We start from the raw sequence: 12,155 nt of genomic DNA, 5'->3' as shown, positions 1-12,155 counted from the left end.
GCCTGCCAGAGGAGCTGGCCTAGCAGCATGATGACTAGGCCCTGAGCCAGAGAAATACCAAAGTCCACACAGCAGAGCAAGGGGTTAGGGGACAGCGCTGGCTGCCTCCTAGGTAAACAGCTGGAAGCAACCAAGTTCAGAAAAAAACCTCTTTTTTTAAGTCTATATGAGAAAAGGAAAAGAAAGTACATAGGACTGAACTCTATTCTGTAAGACAAATACCAGGTTCTTCTTTTCCTTCCACCGGGCAGAGGTGGTGGAACAAGACCCTGGAAAAATATCTGGGGTCCCAGGTGGACCACACCTCATCACCAATGGCTGGCCAAGTATAGTGGTGACCTCTGGCTTGCCTGGCCCATGTTGCCCCCCTAAAGAACCCAGATCTTCCAAAACGTCCTTCCAGCCACACATCTCGGAGAACACCTGGAAAGGGGCTTGATCAGCCACAAAAGCCCCAAACCTCAAAATATTCAAAGGAAGTATGTCATGGGATTTACCCATCACAAGGACCTCTTAGCTTCCAAGGAAACATCACAGCCCTTGTGGGGACTTTTCCTGGGCACTACCTACCTCCTGCTCAGTAAAATAGAGAGAAAAACAACTTCCCCATAGGAATGTGTACTGGGGCCAAATGATGTTCCCCCGAAATCTGAGGGGATAGTAATGCCCCCATCATTCCAGGTCTGTTCTTGAATGCTGCCTGTGTTCTGCTTCTTCTAGAATAAACGCACAGAACTTGAGAGCTGAGAAGGCCCACAGCCAGAGAGATGAAATAACTTACCAAAGGTCACAGAGCACAGAAGTGGCCAAGCCAAGACTCGACACACAGCATTAGCCATAAAAACGGGAAAGTGCTGTTGTTCTGGAGTACAACCCACTGACTCCATTAGAGAGTATGTTCCTGACCTGGAAAGGAAGTGCTCACAAAGGGAACACCAAGGGAATTAGGAACATGGACTCTGAGCCAGTAACAAGATTCAAATCCAGTTCTGTCCCTTACAAAGTGTGTGACATCAGAGAAGTTCCTAAACCTTGGTTACCTCATCCATCATAAGAGGCTGATTAAGGCACCAACCCCGTCAACTATTCCAAGGATGAATGGACGAAATAAGCAAAACTTTTTAAAGATTAAAAAAAAAGTAAAACAGTGTCTGAAGGGGCACTTGGGTGGTGCAGTCAGTTAAGCATCTAAGTCGATTTTGGCTCAGATGGTGATGGAGGGGTCATGAGATCCAGCCCCCTATGGGGCTCCACACTCAAGGGAGTCTGCTTGAGATTTCTCTCACGCCCTCTCCCTCTGCCTCTCCCCTCTGCTTGTGTGCTTTTTCTCAAATAAATCTTTAAAAAAAAAAATAGTGTCTTATGTAAGTACTATATAAAGCATCATCATCATCCTAAAACAGAGGGGAAATGAAAGTGAAAACTCGAGTAAAAATGTTGAGAATTACATGAAAAAAGAAAGTTGGTGTGTGGTCATTAAATAAGAAGAATACCATTAACTTTAAAAAACATACAGGGGTGCCTGGGTGGCACAGTTGGTTAAGCCTCTGCCTTCGGCTCAAGTCGTGATCCCAGGGTCCTGGAATCGAGCCCCATGCTGGGCTCCCTGCTCGGCAGGGAGCCTGCTTCCTCTTCTCTCTCTGCCTGCCTCTCTGCCTACTTGTGATCTGTCAAATAAATAAATAAAATCTTTAAAAAAAAAAAAAAAAAGAGTACAGACACACCAAGAGTCCTATTAACAGTGGCTAGTGGGAAAATGAAAGCAAAACAAGAACATGTGATAAAATGACAGGGACAACAGGACTCCCATGATGTTAAAGCATCATGTATATATGCACTCCCGCATATATACATGTACTCCAAAAAGAAAGCAGAAGAAAATAAGTGAAACATTGGCAGCCATACTCTGGGCAGTGGGATTACTGCTGGTTTTTACTGTCCTCTCTTCTTCCCAAATCTTATGCAGCAGATATGTATTACTTTGGAAATCAAAATAAATGTAGGTTTTTAGAGATTATTTTCTTTAATATTTTTAAATTTTATTTTTTTTTAGTAATCTCTACAGCCCACATGGGGCTCAATCTCATGACCCCGAGATCAAGAGTCATATGTTCTGAGCTAGTCAAGTGTCCTGAAACAGGACCCTTTATAATATTATTAAATAATATTCTTTATTTTAAAGAATAAACTTGACACGGGACCAGATCTCTGATGGCTAAAGGACTATTTACAAGCAGCTACAGTGGGGTAGATGGAACCCTGCGAAGCAGTGTTTGGGAGGGGAGACCTAGAGACGGGGAGCAGGGGGAATACCAAGCCACCAAGCAAGTCTGGAAGGTGATCCCTGAAGGGATTGGGTCAGGGAGGGGCATTGCTCTGCAAAACAGGAAGGAAGTTCAAAAAGAAAAGGAGAGTGAGGACTTCAGCAGTCCCTGACTTAAATGAGAGAGATTAGGAAGGTCTCGATAAAGGAAAAAAGAGAATCCTGGAGAAGGCTATCAGCAGCCTGCTGTCTTTCCCTGGCTGGAAACAAGGAACTGTTGGCTCTGAACTGGGGTCAAGGCTGGGATAAGCCTTCTGCGTTTGGTGCTCTAAGCTGCTCTCCAAGTCTGAGACCATCACCTGACCCCAGGGAGGACCAAGAATTTCCTTCTTTTCAGCGTCCAGATGAAAGAAAGGGCTCTGCTGACCCTGGGCCACTGACAGACACAAGCCAGGAACCAGAAAGAACCTGCCATAGGGTCTGAGAAGGCTGAGTTAACTGCAGCATCTTTCTCTGGCAATCTCCCTGGCTTTCTTCTGTGCCTCCTTCCAGCCTGAGTACTCGGCTTACCTCTTCCGCAGAGATTCCTTGTAGCTCATACAAAGGGAGAGACAGAAGAGAAGATACAGAAGAGAGAGCAGAAAGCAGCAGTGGGACCCTCCCAGCTCGGGTTCAAGGCCCATCTCTCCTCTGAGGTGCCCCCTACTCGGTGGTGTGCTACGCAAGCACCCTCCCCCCCAAACCCCCTTTCCTGTGGCATGATGCACAAGCACCCTTTCCCCTGAGCCCGGCACCTCTGCATCCTTCCCACCAGCTCCCCTTTTGAGCAGCAACCCAGGATCATAGTCTGCTAAGGTTCATCCAGGTCATCCACCCACCTATGAAAAACGAGGCAAAAAAGAGGACAGGGAGTCGTCACCTACACATATAAGAACGACACCCTAGCCCAAGACTGATCTGATTCAAGGCCTTGCCTGAGGTCACAAGTCTTTGTAGTGACAGAACCGTGTGAGCAGCTAGCTCTCCAGACTGGTGTCCCCCCAGCACTCAACACGGACTGAGAACTGGACTGCACACCCCACCCTCGCAGGGAAAGCCCAGGTCCAGTCCCTGGACTCCTTCCAGACAGATGGCAATATACAAAATAAGCCAAAAGGTTAACTCAAATTCAGGTGTAATAGGGGCGCCTGGGTGGCTCAGTGGGTTAAGGCTTCTGCCTTCGGCTCAGGTCATGATCCCGGGGTCCTGGGATCGAGCCCTGAGTCGGGCTCTCTGCTCAGCAGGGAGCCTGCTTCCTTCTCCCTCTGCCTGCCTCTCTGCCTACTTGTGATCTCTGTCAAATAACTAAATAAAATCCTAAAAAAAAATTCAGGTGTAATGGACAGAGGTGACTCCTGCCTTCTCATCAGGGGTCATTATAACAGGAAACATCTCAATCCAAAAAGTGACCCTGCAATAGAGGACTCTCAGAACCTGTGATGATCTCTGGGGTGACACTTTACAGATATTTACATGATCTTAAAGTACCTTTCCAAAATATTAATGTGAATAAAAATATTATTGATTACTGTGGTGATTTTACAATATGCCCACAGATCCTTCGATACTCCTCCCTCCAGGGGTGGAACTTAAATCCCTCCCTCCTCGGGCTGGATTCAGTGATTCTCTTCTAATGAAAAGATCATAGAAGGGGGAAAATGGTAACTTTACAGTGATGAAATTGGGAAGACACGCCCCTATAACCAAGTGATCAAGGTTAACATCATCAGTGCTAAGTCATGTTTACAACATACACTCTCTGATATGACACGGTGAAAAGGGAATATCACTCCCACCCCGTGCTCTTCCCCAAAATCCATAACCTGTTTAGTCATAGACTAAAGAAACCCACTTCAACAGACATTCTACAAATCACCTAACCACTACTCTTCAAAATTATCAAGTCATATGAAGCAAGATAAAACTCTGCTTAGTTGGAGAAGAATAAGGAGGGATGACAACAAAATTACCATGAACCGGATCCTGGAACAGAAAAGAACACTAGTAGAAAAGCAGGGAAATCGTGCTGAAGTCTGTAGCTAGTAACTGAAGTTAACAGTATGTATGAATGTAATTTCTTACTTTTGATAAATGTGCCATGGTTATATAAAATGTTAGTATTAGAGGAAGGCTAGTGAAGGATTTACAAGAATTCCCTAAACTGTGTTTGCAACTTTTCTGTAGGGATTCTATTACTTCAAAATAAAAAAGTTTAGGGATGCCTGGGTGGCTCAGTTAGTCAAGTGTCCCACTTTTGAGCTCAGCTTGGATCTTGATCTCAGGGTCATGAATTCAAGCCCCATACTTGGGGGCTCCACACCCTACCAAAGTAGGTGTGGAGCCTACTTAAAAATAAATAAATAAATAAATAAATAAAAATGAGAATGTTTAAAAATGAAACAAACGTGATGCTCCTGGAAGACACATCATGCTTATGCTACGGCTTCCTTGGGTCCCCACAAAACTCCTAAATGTGCCCCATGGTCCCCAGTTTGAGAAGCACCACAGGATCTCTTGGTTATCAACCATTTACTAATGCCACAGCCATGATGACTTCACAACAAGAAAGATGGCATGTGTGATCCTAACTATTCAGTTGTCGTTAGCAAGGAAGCACCTTTCCTAAATTCATTTCTATGACAAGCAAGATGGAAACAGAGATAGGTCTCTGCGCGTGGTGAGGTTCCAGTCTGTTTCTCTGGCTGTGGTCCCATCACTCAGCACTTTGCCCGAGACCCACAGAGGATGAGTTACTGACACATCCAAACAACAAATTCTGAGTACGCATCAATATCAGCTCATTTATAGAGAGGTTTTCGCTTTCTCCTCTATGAAACACCTTGATAAATGCCTACTTCTACTTCAAAAGATACTCTGTCACTAGACTCTCAGCTACCCACGAGTGACAAGCTAAAATCTTCCCTACAATCCTGAAGGAAAACATTTAAAAGTTCTCATCACCTAAATGTATGCCTTTTACTTCACAGTTTATTTCTGTGATTTGGGGTAAGTCTTTTTTTTTTCTTCCCCAATTTTACTATTTTATTATTTAATTTTATTTTTTATTTATTTTTTATTTTTTTCAATTTATTTATTTTCAGAAAAACAGTATTCGTTATTTTTTCACCACACCCAGTGCTCCATGCAATCCGTGCCCTCTATAAGACCCACCACCTGGTACCCCAACCTCCCACCCCCCCGGCCACTTCAAATCCCTCAGATTGTTTTTCAGAGTCCATAGTCTCTCGTGATTCACCTCCCCTTCCAATTTACCCCAACTCCCTTCTCCTCTCTAACACCCCTTGTCCTCCATGATATTTGTTATACTCCACAAATAAGCGAAACCATATGATAATTGACTCTCTCTGCTTGACTTATTTCACTCAGCATAATCTCTTCCAGTCCCGTCCATGTTGCTACAAAAGCTGGGTATTCATCCTTTCTGATGGAGGCATAATACTCCATAGTGTATATGGACCACATCTTCCTTATCCATTCGTCCGTTGAAGGGCATCTTGGTTCTTTCCATAGTTTGGCGACCGTGGCCATTGCTGCTATAAACATTGGGGTACAGATGGCCCTTCTTTTCACGACATCTGTTCAAAAAATTGAAGCAGAAGAAAAACTTCCAGACTCTTTCTATGAAGCCAGCATTACCCTGATCCCCAAACCAGGCAAAGACCCTACCAAAAAGGAGAATTTTAGGCCAATATCACTGATGAATATGGATGCTAAGATTCTCAACAAGATCCTAGCCAACAGGATCCAACAGCACATTAAAAAGATTATCCATCATGATCAGGTGGGATTCATCCCTGGGCTACAAGGATGGTTCAACATTCACAAATCAATCAATGTGATACAACAAATTAATATGAGAAGAGAGAAGAACCACATGGTCCTCTCAATTGATGCAGAAAAAGCATTTGACAAAATCCAGCATCCGTTCCTGATTAAAAGCTTCAAAGTAAAGGGATAGAGGGAACATTCCTGAACCTCATCAAATCTATCTTTGAAAGACCCACAGCAAATATCATCCTCAATGGGAAAAAGCTTGCAGCCTTACCGTTGAGATCAGGAACAAGACAAGGATGCCCACTTTCACCACTCTTGTTCAACATAGTATTAGAAGTCCTAGCAACAGCAATCAGACAACAAAGAGAAATAAAAGGTATACAAATTGGTAATGAAGAAGTCAAACTCTCTTCGCAGATGACATGATTCTTTATATGGAAAACCCAAAAGACTCCACCCCCAAACTACTAGAACTCATACAGCAATTCAGCAACGTGGCAGGATACAAAGTCAATGTGCAGAAATCAGTGGCTTTCTTATACACTAACAATGAAAATACAGAAAGGGAAATTAGAGAATCGATTCCATTCACTATAGCACCAAGAACCATAAGATACCTGGGAATAAACCTAACCAAAGAGGTAAAGGATCTGTACTCGAGGAACTACAGAACACTCATGAAAGAAATTGAAGAAGACACAAATAGATGGAAGACCATTCCATGCTCTTGGATCGGAAGAATAAACATTGTTAAAATGTCTATACTGCCTAGAGCAATATATACTTTTAATGCCATTCCGATCAAAATTCCACCAGTATTCTTCAAAGAGCTGGAGCAAATAATCCTAAAATTTGTATGGAATCAGAAGAGACCCCGAATCGTTAAGGAAATGTTGAAAAACAAAAATAAAGCTGGGGGCATCACGTTACCTGATTTCAAGCTTTATTACAAAACTGTTTTTTCTTTGTTTTTAAGATGCAGCAACAGACTGCTTCACGAACATGGCTCCAAAGGGTCCACCTTCTTGTATCCACATCCTTCAACAGGATTATGCGGCCTCCATCAAGGGTATGGGGGTGGGAGGGCGTTATTTCCCCGCTCCTGGAGCTGGGCTGGCCTCGTAAACTGCTCTGGCCAACAGAATGCCACAGACTTGCCAGCGCAGTAGTTCCGATTAGGCCCAAGAGGGTTTGTTTACTTCTGCTCACTCTATTGGAACCCTGCTCTACAGCCATGAAAACAAACCAGGGCTGTTCTGCTCTAGAATGAGAAAACTAGGGACCAAAAGATGAGCTAGCCCCCAGCTGACCCAGACACATGAGATATTTGGTCCTCCCTGGGGTCAGGCGATGGTCTCAGACTTGGAGAGCAGCTTAGAGCACCAAACGCAGAAGCCTTGCCCCCAGTTTGGAGCCAACAGTTCCTTTTTTCCAGCCAGGGAAAGACGGAGGGCTGCTGATTAGCCTTCTCCAGGATTCTCTTTTTTCCTTTATCTAGGCCTTCCTAATCTCTCTCATTTAAATCAGGGACTGCTGAAGTCCTCACTCTCCTTTTCTCTTATTGAACTTCATTCCTGTTTTGCAGAGCAATGCCCCTCCCTGACCCAATCCTTTCAGGGATCACCTTCCAGACTTGCTTGGTGTTCCTCCTGCTCCCCCTCCCTGGTCTCCCCTCCCAAACACTGTTTCTAAGGGTTTAGATAAAATCTATAAAATAATTGGAGAAAAAAGGACAAATGTATAATATCCACTATACTATTACTCAGAAAGATGATGTACTTTTCATTTGTTCCAATTTAAAAAAAAAAAAAACCCTCCTAGTAAGTTCTTTTGTTTATGTAAGTCCAGCAACATGCTGAGAGTTTTTCTATGGGTTTTATACCTCTTGTTGCTGTTGAGATTAGAAGTATTTTTACCATCATAGCTAACAGATTATTGCTGGCATATAATATCACTATTGCTCCTCGTGTATATACCCACAAATTTACGAGCTCATAAATTCTAGGAGTGGAGCCACACTTTTTTTTTTCTTCCAAGTTTTCATTTTAATTTATTTAAATTCCTGGTTAGCTAACAAGTAGTGTAGTACTAGTTTCAAAGTGTAGAATTTACTGATTTAACACTTACAAACACAACCCAGGGCTCAATACAACAAGTGCCCCCCTGAATATCCAGCACGCATTAACCCAATATGCCCCCTCTATCCACCTCCCCTCCAGCAACCCTGATTGTTCTCTATAGTTAGTCTGCTTTAGGGTTTGCCTCTCTTTTTCCCCTATGCTCCTTTGTTGTGTTTCTTAAATTCCACATATGAGTGAAATCATAAGGTATTTGTCTTTGACTTATTTTACTTAGCATAATATACTCCAGTTCCATCCACATCATGGCAAGTGGCAAGATTTCATTACTTTTTGTGGTTGAGTAATATTCCACTGTTCATATGCATATGCACACACCCCACAACTTCTTTACCTGTTCATTTATCAGTTGATGGACATTTGGGCTCTTTCAATGGTTTGGCTGTTGTCAATAATGCTGCTATGAACATGAGTGCACGTAACCCTCTGAATCAGTATTTTTGTATCTTGGCAAATACTCTAGTAAACATACTTGTTTTTTATTGGTATGTAATTACGTTGTTTCTTTTGAAAAGCCCTTTTCTTCTTATTACCAGCTACACTTTAAAATATATGTTTAATGCTTTATTGCACTGGCAAGCAATGCCAGAACAATAATGAATATCTTGTTTTTTATTTTAATGGAAATCTCTAGTGTTTCTTACATTGTGTATGATGTTAGAAGCTGGTTTAAGATATATGTACATGCTGTGGGCACCTGGGTAGCTCAGTGGGTTAAGCCGCTGCCTTCGGCTCAGGTCATGATCTCAGGGTCCTGGGATCGAGTCCCACATTGGGCTCTCTGCTCAGCAGGGAGACTGCTTCCCTTCCTCTCTCTCTGCCTGCCTCTCTGCCTACTTGTGATCTCTCTCTCTCTCTCTCTCTGTCAAATAAATAAATAATCTTTAAAAAAGAAGATATATGTACATGCTGTGGATATACAAACACACATTTTCCTTTTGGCTTATGATACACTTAAATCATGCTAAAGAAGTATCTTATTTTTCTAAGAATTTTATTTTGTAAATTAAGAATGGGTATGTGTAAAAAAAAAAAAAAAAAAAGAATGGGTATGTGTGTGGTTTATTTATGTGTGTGTCAGCAACAACTGACTACAGGGTCTGTTTACAGACTTCCTAAAAAGCATTATTATATTCCTGGAATAAAAATATTATGCTAGGGCGCCTGGGTGGCTCAGTGGGTTAAGCCGCTGCCTTCGGCTCAGGTCATGATCTCAGGGTCCTGGGATCGAGTCCCGCATCGGGCTCTCTGCTCAGCAGGGAACCTGCTTCCTTCTCTCTCTCTCTCTGCCTGCCTCTCTGCCTACTTGTGATCTCTGTCTGTCAAATAAATAAATAAAATCTTTAAAAAGAAAAAAAAAATATTATGCTAACACCCTGACTGATTCCATTAGCGTTTCTTTTCTAACTTTTTCATGTGTTTTATCAGGTTTTTTAAATCACATGACTAAGGTAGCCTTTCTATGTGAGTGTGATAGCAATTACATAGCATGGACATTATCTGATATTTGTAAATTTAAATAAGTTCACGAGTAAAATTTTAATACCAACCCATTATCTCACGGTAAGAGGGGGAAAATTTCAACAGATTAAGTTAAATAGTTTATAGAAAAGGAAGGAAGGGCAGTCAGTGCACTAACATTTCTATGGCTCCTACCAGATAAAGTCTTTACCTAAGGGATCACTTTCCCTTTGAACTACTTCAACTCTACAATACCTTGCTGATGCTGGGAACTACCGCCTAACTTTGTTTTTTTGTTTTTTGTTTTTGTTTTGTTTTGTTTGCTTTGTTCTATTGCACTACAAACACTTCTCCACTGGACAGTGTTATACAGGAAGGGAAAGAAAACCTTGGTTTTTCCATATCTGAAAACCTTGGTTTTTCCAACCACCTGTCCATCCCTATGTGTATATATTTTCACAATAATGCTGCAGAGAAAGCAATCTGAAAACGTCACTGGCGTACAATAATATCAGGTGCTTATAGTTCTTACTGTTAGCTGTGGAGGTCAGTTACTGACTTTGCTGATCCTGGCTAGGATTACTTACCCTAGTAAGTAACTAGGGTAAATCACATAAATCAGCAAACTGATTTATGGTTTGCTGGTTTGGTGGTTTGCTGATTTATGTGATTTCGCTTCTCATAGACTCATGGAAGCAGCTGGGCCTTCTGGTCAGGGCAAGGAGCAAGAATTGCCAAGTGAGCCATTTAAATATGTCCCAGGTAGGAGGGGAAGGAAGACAGAGAGGAAAGACTCTGTGGCCGACCACAGAGACATGGCCGGGTGTGACTCAGGGGCGAGTGATAGTTCAGAAATTGTATTCCACAGCAATATAGAAAAACAGAGGTTGGGACTACACAGAGTATCACTCATTAGAAGTGTAGCCTTCACCATGTCAGTAGTAAGTTGGGGCAAGTCTGAGTTAAAGGTTTTGCTATCACCAGCTGCCTGACCTTGGACAGGCTCTATACCTCTTAGGATACCAATTAAAAAAAAAAAACAAACAAGGGGTTGGACAAATCTCAATGAACCTTCTAAGTACCAATACTCCATGGCTATCGACTTCATTTTGTTACCAAGCTCAACTCTCTTCACATGCGCTCACTCTTCAGGTCACCTTGTAGTATAACTGCTCACAATTTTAAAAATCAGAAGGAACAATACCAACAGCAGAACCTTAAACCCAACGGCTTGAGATGGGTATTCTAGCACCTCAGATGACCGAAAGCTGGAAAAGGATGACTATTCTGTCAGAGTGCCTTCATGTGAAGGCAACCAGATGTGCAAATTTTTCAGGACAGTAAAGGTTTGCTTGTGATTAAAGAAAGACTCAAATCAATTTCAAGCAACAATGTCTTTGAATTCACTCCTACTTTGAATTATCATTATTTTCTCCATTGCAATTCTTTTCTAAAGATTCAATTTATTTTTGAATAAATGATACATGCACATGGCATAAAACTCCTAAGCTACAAATAATATAAACTGAAACGTTTCCCTATCATCCCTATTCCTAAAATAGATTATAGATGACCCTTCCCAATGACAACCATAGTCATCAGTATTGTACAGGCAGAGAAAGTGCCACACTTGGGCATGGGTACCCACAGACATGCACACACATATACAAACACTACTCTTTTTTTAAACTAGTAAATGGCACTGTCCTAAAAACACTGTTAGGTAACTTGCTTTTCTCCCTCTTCATGGTATATCTCAGACATTATTCCATAGGGAGCTGCCTTGTGGTTTTAAAAAAACTATATCATCGGGGCACGTGGGTAGTTCAGTGGGTTAAAGCTTCTGCATTTGGCTCAGGTCATGATCCCAGGGTCCTGGGACTGAACCCCATATCGGGCTCTCTGCTCAGCGGGGAGCATGCTTCCCTTCCTCTCTGCCTACTTGTGATCTCTGTCAAATGAATAAATAAAATCTTAAAAAATAATAAAAAATAAATAAAATGTAAAAACTATATCATATTCTGCTGCATGGACATGCTATTATTTAACCAGTTCCTATCAATGAATATTTAGGTTGCTTTCAGTATTTTGGTATTTCAAGTGCTATTACAAGTAACTCTGTGCATAGGCCATTTTGCACAGATGCAAGCTTATCTGCAGAATAAATTCCAACAAGTGGATTGCTCAGCATTTGTCACTTGGACAGATAACATCAAACCTTCTTCCAGACAAGATCAGGAGTTGGCAAATTACGATCCAGAGACCAAATCCAGCCCATGAGCTAAAATGGTTTTGCATCTTTATAAGCGTTGTTTTAAAAGGGGGGGGAGGGGGAACACAAGAAGAGACTATGTGACAGACCTCATATGACCTGTGAGGCTTGAAATATTTACTGTGTGGACCCTCACAGAAAGTCGGCTGATCCCTCCATGGGGCCAGTTTACGCTTCCCCGTTAGCA

The sequence above is a fragment of the Mustela putorius genome, unplaced genomic scaffold (assembly GCF_011764305.1).
Source record: "Mustela putorius furo isolate JIRA1106 unplaced genomic scaffold, ASM1176430v1.1 tig00000788_pilon_pilon_pilon, whole genome shotgun sequence".
Taxonomy (NCBI): Eukaryota; Metazoa; Chordata; class Mammalia; order Carnivora; family Mustelidae; genus Mustela; species Mustela putorius.
This window is presented reverse-complemented; position numbering follows the sequence as displayed.